This window comes from Castor canadensis, chromosome 5 (assembly GCF_047511655.1).
Source record: "Castor canadensis chromosome 5, mCasCan1.hap1v2, whole genome shotgun sequence".
NCBI classification, from domain to species: Eukaryota; Metazoa; Chordata; class Mammalia; order Rodentia; family Castoridae; genus Castor; species Castor canadensis.
Window position 1 is genome coordinate 176,830,089 of NC_133390.1, and position 7,197 is coordinate 176,837,285.

A 7,197-nucleotide genomic window follows, 5' to 3' on the forward strand; every position below is an offset into this window, starting at 1 on the left:
GCGGCTTGCATTTGAGTTTGTTGCTTGGCCAGCAGCTCTAGGGCAGAGGCAGTCTGGTTGGTAATAATTTCCATGACTGCCTGTAGCCTAATAATTCTGCTGAGCATATAGATAGGAGTCTGGTAATCCCAGCTCTCATTCTGTGCCCAGATGACTGGTCCATAGGTCTCAATAATCCTCTGGGGAGGCCATTCATCTTCTCCCCATCTTTGTTGGCCCCCCGCCTCTGGTCCCTTTTTATTCTAGGCCCCAGAGTTTTGAGAAGGGGAACCCCGAGCTGTTCCCCTTGGAGGCTGGGCAAGAGAAAGAACCCCGACTGGATAAGTCCTATAGTACAGCTTTCCTTCCAAGTCCTACGGAGTTTTATATAAGCTCACTTCCCACATATCCAAAATAACCCATCTGGTGCCCTCCACCACCCCGGGTCAGTATTGATGAGATTATTCCAATATTTGCCAGTATCAGGGATGCCTCAGAATGGGTTTACCTTGCCAGTATTAGAAAATTTAAGATTCTCGGATTGGTTGGAGAATCATGACATTGGGAACTGTTTTCTGATGGGGGCAATGTCCAATACCATTTTGGCTTCTTAGGCCACCAGGTTAGATTACTCCCATTCCAAGAAAGTACCCTCTTACAAGGGGTTCCCCCACCCACTTTTCATACTCTGACCTGGTTCTTTTGGTACATTTTCCCTCCCCAATTCCCTCTGATGTGAGAATCCAGGTCTGAGATTGGTTACTCTCTTGTCTAGTTATAGATTGATTACACAATAAAAGGTGGTAGGCATTTAAACTGGTCCCTTTCCAAAGCCATTCTTCACTCATGAGGGCACCTCCACACACCCAGCAGTTTGAGACATTTAGTTCTTTAGCAATCTTTTCTGCCAGGTCTACAAAAAGATTTTTTTCTATTGTTGGGATGTCTAATCCTTTGCATAATTCATTTCTGATTTCATTGTGCAGTGACTCAGTGCTTTTATTGGCAGCCAGCACCGGTCTGGGTAAGAATACCTTTGATACCTGGTGTGCTGTCTCTCTAACAAGTTGTTTCCGAGCTATTCCTGGACTCCCCTACCATCAGAGCTTCCCCAACATCCCAAACCCATTCTACCCACTTTCCATGACAAATATAGACTGCATTGTTCTCTTTACTCTGGGACTTCCAATATCACCTACCAGCAGCCTTGAAAACCTGAGGAGTATACGAGCCGAGCCGATGTGACATCCGACCTGTTGGCAGGTGTATGATACAGTATGGCTGTGCGGAGGTCCCAAGAAAGACTCTTATAACATTCAGTACATGGGGGAAACCTTGCAAGGGCCAACCCTAAAGGTAAGAGACCAAGTGTATAGAGGAATGAAGGGGTACATCTCATGGTTGAGCTTCCACTGTGCATAGACTAGTCAGCTTCTGGAGTGACTAGAGCAGAGCTGTCATCTCGTTGTTTGTGGTCCCGTTGTTTCACAGGAAACGTAGTCCTGCTGAGGAAAGATGCTAAAGTTCCGGAGGGTGAACTTACACAGTGACACCAGATCAGGGATGTACTCCCACCCGAGAGAAGCTGGCTTGACTCAGCCATAGTGGATCCAAGGAGCTATTTCTGCTACTTTAACTATGATAGGGGTAGACAAAATAGCAATGAAAGGGCCTTTCCAATGAGGCTTTAATGGTTAGATATTCCATTCCTTTACCCAGACAGCATCCCTTGGCCTGTAAGTGTGTGTGGGAGCTGTCAGGCTGACAGGAAGTCTCTCCCGGACCCAGTCATTGATCTTTGAGAGAGTTAACCTGAGGGCCTGCATCTGCTGCCTCAAGGTGAGGTCACCTATTTCCTTAAGGTCCCCTCTTATGCCCTTGATTAAGGGAAATAGGTGTCCATAAAGGACTTCAAAGGTTGGGAGCCCTGTCTGCTTCATGGGACTAGACCTAATCCTTAGTAATGCTATGGGCAGTAATTGATCCCACTGCAGATGGGTCTCCTGACACAGTTTTCCTAACTGTAATTTTAGGGTTCTATCCATGCATTCCACTGTTCTTGAACTCTGGGGTTGGTAGTCCGTATGCAACTTCCAGGTGATTCCTAAGCCCTTAGCCATCAGCTGTACCACCTCTGCTACAAAGGCTGGCCCATTATCCGATCCAATGAACACAGGTATTCCAAACTGAGGGATGATTTCCTTTCCTTTAGCAGACATCTGGCCTCCTGGGTCTTTTCATGTGGGGAAGGCTTCCACCCATCCTGAGAAGGTACAAACAAACACCAACAGATATTTGCATCCTTGAACTCATGGCATTTCACTGAAGTCCACAATCAAGTTTTCGAGAGGAGTTCCACCAACACTCTGCACCTAGGGAAGCACTCTTGGCCCCTGTCTGGGATTATTTTTGGCATATGGGCTACATCTCTCACATTCTGCCTTCTTATGCTGGAGAGCCTGGGGACATAAAATTCAGGGCCAGGGTGGTCTCAACGGCTGTTCACCCTGAGTGAGTTCCTTCATGGAATTGCTTAACAAATGTAGGGGCCAGGAACTCAGGCATGGCAATGCAGCCACCAGCAAACTTCCACCATCTGTTTGGTAGAAAATTTCCTTTCTTAGTCTTAAACCAAGCCTATTCTTGTGGTGTGTACTGCAGGTCCCCTGCAGCTAAGGGGCATGGGAACAAGGCAGCTGTCAGAAAAGCTGGGGCTGGTCCCCTTATGAGGGACACTTGTTTGGCTTCTTTGTTAGCTTTCCAGTTTCCCTGGGCAATTGTTGCATCTCCCTTCTGGTGCCCTCAGCAATGTATAACTGCCCCCAGTTTAGGGGCCCACACAGCATCTATCAGTTCGAGGATTTCATGCCCATACTCGCTCCTTTTTCCTCCCAAGTTAATGAGTCCCCTCTCTTTATATAAGGCACCATGGATGTGAATGGTTGTGAAGGCATATTTAGAGTCAGTGTAAATGTTTACCTGTACTCCTTCAGTGAGCTGGAGTGCCCAGGTGAGGGCGACAAGCTCAGCATTTTGTGCAGACGTTCCAACTGGCAGCAGGTGGGCCTCAGTGACTGAGTCCAAAGTCACCACTGCATACCTGCCAAAGTGTGTGCCTTCCTGGGCAAAGCTGCTGCCATCTGTGAAATATTCAATGTCCAGATTGCAGATAGGCTGATTGGTTAGGTCTGGCCTGCTGGAGAAAACCTCATCCATAACCTCTAAGCAGACATGCTCCAGGGGGCCTGAGTCAACTGGTAATAGGGTGGCCAGGTTTAGAGTCTTAACAACCTCCAGCCGGATGTGTGGGTTTTCACATAGCATACTCTGGTATTTGACCATCTGAGAGTTGGTCAGACAATAATTTCCCTTATACTCCATGAGTGTCAGGATGGAGTAGGGAACCCAGACAGTGAGTTCTTGCTCTATGGTGAGCTTGTCTGCTTCTGTTTCCAGGGTGGCAGTGGCTGCTAGGGCATGCAGGTAAGGCATCCAGCCTCAGGAAACGGCATCAAGCTGTTTTGACAAGTAAGGCACCAGATGAGGCCAGGAGACTAGTAGCTGAGTCAGGACCCCAATAGCTGTCCCCTTTCATTCATGGACATACAGGGAAAAGGGCTTCATCACATGTGGCAGGCCAAGAGCAGGTATATTAGTGAGTGCCCTCTTGATTTTTTTTAAAGGCTTTCTCTTGCTCCCTCCTCCATACTAAAGGCTTCTGTTCTCCCCACTTTGTGGCTTCACAGAGGGGTTTGGCCAAGAGGGAGTAGTTAGGGATCCAGATTCAGCAGAAACCTACAACTCCCCAAAACTCTCTAATTTGCCAGTGGGTCTTGGGGCTGGGATGGAACATACAGCCTATTTCCTCTCAGGGCCGAACTTGCATTGCCCTTGGGACAGGTGAAAGCCAAGATATTTGACAGTGTTTTGGCAAATCTGGGTCTTTTTCCTAGAGACTTTGTATTCTGCCTCCCATAAAAGAGAAAGGAGAAGGCATGTCCCTCCATACAGTCCTCCTGAGTTGATACAGCCAGCAGGTCATCTATGTACTGGAGGAGAGTGCAGCTGTGCTGGTCAGCTGAGAAGGCTTTTAGGTCAGATGCCAAGGCAGTTCCGAAAATAGTGGGCAAATTTTTGAAACCTTGTGGCAACAAAGTCCAGGCTAGTTGCCCCTTTTCCCCACTATTGGGATTTTCCCATTTGGAAGGCAAAATAGGCTGTCTCTGTGGGGCCAGTTAGATGCAGAAAAATGTGTCCTTAAGATCTAGGCAGGTAAAAAACTTTGCCTCCATTGGAACAAGGCCTAAAAGCATGTATGGATTTGGAATTATGGGTTGCAAAGTGACAGTTGCTGATTTTATTGCCCGGAGGTTCCGCACTAGACTGAAATCCTCAGTCTCTGGTTTCTGGATTGTAATAAGGGGGTATTCCAGGATGACTGACAAGGTCTGAGGATCCCATATTTTAAGAGTGTGTCAAAGTGTTTTGAATTCTGGCCTGACCTTGTGAGGAATGAAGTACTGTTTCTGGCTGATGGGGGTGACTACCAGCTTTAGTTCCATCACTACTGGGGTGTATTTTGGGCCAGACCTGGGGGGTCATCTTCAGCCCATACACCCGGAATCTTGAAGGGAAGCTCAGGAATCTCAGGAGGCCTTCCCTCAGGAGCACAGAACTGCCATTCCTCTTCTTGTTCAAGTGTGAGGATTAGAGTCTTTGCCTCAGGTCCTCTCAACTTTAAGACTGATGTGCCATCTGAATTAAAGGTTATCTGTGCCCTCAGTTTACATAAAAATCCCTGCCCATCAGGCCCACAGGCCAATCAGGGAGATAGAGGAATTCATGCCTTACTTCATGACTCACAAGTTTGCATCATCTAGCCATTAAGAAGGGGTAGTGGGCCCAGTCCCTTTTAGCCCCAATAATAGTTGTATGTTTTTTAGAAAGAGGGCCCACTGGTTGGATCACAACTGAATGTTCAGTGCCTGTGTCCTCCATGAGATCAACAGGATGGCCCCCTATTTAAATTTGGACTATAGGCTCCTGGGGGCCCAGTAAAATGGAGCCTGGTCTGTCCTAGTCCTCCTCATAGCCTTCCAGTCCTGTCAGACTGACAATGTTTTCCTCCCAGGGGCTGGCTCCCCTGCAGGTGGGCTGATATTTTCCTTCAACACCTGGCCTCTGACTCTGGTCTGGGGGGGCCCTTTGGGAGTCCCTGACCCATTGGTGACATCCATTCTTCCAGTGCCCTTCCTGATGACAGTAGGCACATTGATTTCACCCTAGCACCTCCCTAGGGTGGGGGTGTCCTGGGGGCATTTGTTATGGTCCTTGGGGATTGCCTCTGCCTCTGCCTGGATTAGCTCATTGGGGCCCATCTGACTGTCCAGCAAGGGCCACTGTCAGCCTCCTGTTTAGCCTCCTGATCTCTATTGACAGAAACCTTTGCAACCACCTCCAGAAGCTGGCTGGCATTCATTCCAGTGACTCCTTCCAGTTTCTGCAATTTTCACCTTATGTCCCCCTGGGCCTGACCAACAAAAGCGTTAATCATCTACTGGTTTTCAGTGGCTTCTGGGTTGAAGGGGGTGTGCAAACAGAAGACTTCACACAAACACTCATAGAACTGGATGGGACTCTCATCTGGCCCTTGGAGGACTTCTGATATTTTGCTCATGTTCATCACTTTTTCCCTCCTTCCTTCATGCCTCCTTATACTACCTCCTGGTACCATTCAAGTCAATGGTAATCTCAGTCATCACTGGGGTCCCAATGGGGGTTGTCCTCGGGGAAATGAGCTTGAGGGTATGTTTGGGTGTTTAGGGTGCCCTCAGGGGCACGGTCTTCTAACTACTTTAGAGCTGCCAACTTTCTATGGCATCACTCTTCAGTATTGTATAGAGTCAGAAGAAGCTGTTGACAGTATGTCCAGGTGGGTTTGTGAGTCTGAATGATAGGCTGCATCAACTCAATCAGAGCCTGAGGTTTTCCTGTGAAGGATGGGGTATGAAGGTCTGTGGTGGTAAAGGGCTGATTGACAAATACCCATCTTCCTCCTTGTATTTGGCCTTCCTGGTCATAATATGTGGAGCTCTGGGCTTCCCTCAGGGGCGTCTGCAGGGCAGCAGGAATCTGAGGAGAGGAGGGGTCCTCACAGAGACTGGTTAGATGCCCCCAATCGAATGGGGGATGTGGAGTGAGAAGTGGTGGACTTAAAGAGGGCATGGGTTCCATAGGACTTGGGGAGGTCAAGGGAGTTGGAGTCCCAGGGGCTTCTGGGCCAGAGTTTACAGGTGTGACTGTCCCTCAAACTTCCCCATCCAATGTTGGAGGTGGGGGTGCAGAACTGGGTGCTGGTTTCAGAGGTGGATAGAGTAGCACATAGGACAGGGGTATTTCCTCGGGCTCCCTGGCCAGTATAGGCTCCTTTCTTTTCTCTCTACTTGGAAGTTGTGGCCACTCTGGCTACCATACTTCTACAGGCTTCTTCCAGACAGGGACTTAGTCATGTGGGCTGACTAAGGGCAGCATCCTGCCAAGAGTCAATATAGGGAAATTGATTTGGGTGCCCAGGCATTCCTACAATTACCCTATAAACTTCATTAACCCCAATTTTATCTACTGACCCTTCTGGGGGCCACCCTACACCAAGAACAGGCCAATCTACTTCACAAAGGGCCTTAAGCGTATTAGGAGTGAACTTAACTCTGTAGTTTCCATTAAATCTCTTTTTAAAATTTTTAACCATACACTCCATGGGAGTGTTTTTACTCAGATTCCCACCCATCTCCTCTTGTTACCAAATGGCAAGACAGACACAGAGGGGTAGGAGTTTTGGATGAGAGGTAAGGAGGCCTCTTCTCCGAAACAAAAGGGAGAACAATATGCACCCCTTATGGGTGACCAGGACATGGCCGCCCAGCCAGGAACTGCACCTACACAGGGTTCTCACTCGCTTCGTCTGTCTCCGGCTGCTCCCCTTGTGGGGATTTAGGTGTCTCTTTGGCTGTAGAGAGTCTGTATAAACCCTGCAACAGAGGCCCTGTTAGCGCTCACCCTTGATTGTGTGAATTCATCATGGACCTGAGGATTGCGACTCCTCACTGTCTTTGCAGCTGGGCTGCATCTCAGCTCGCACTTTCACGCACTCTCACACAGCGCAGTCGCACTTTCATGCACTCTCACACAGCGCAGTTGCACTTTCACGCACTCTCACAC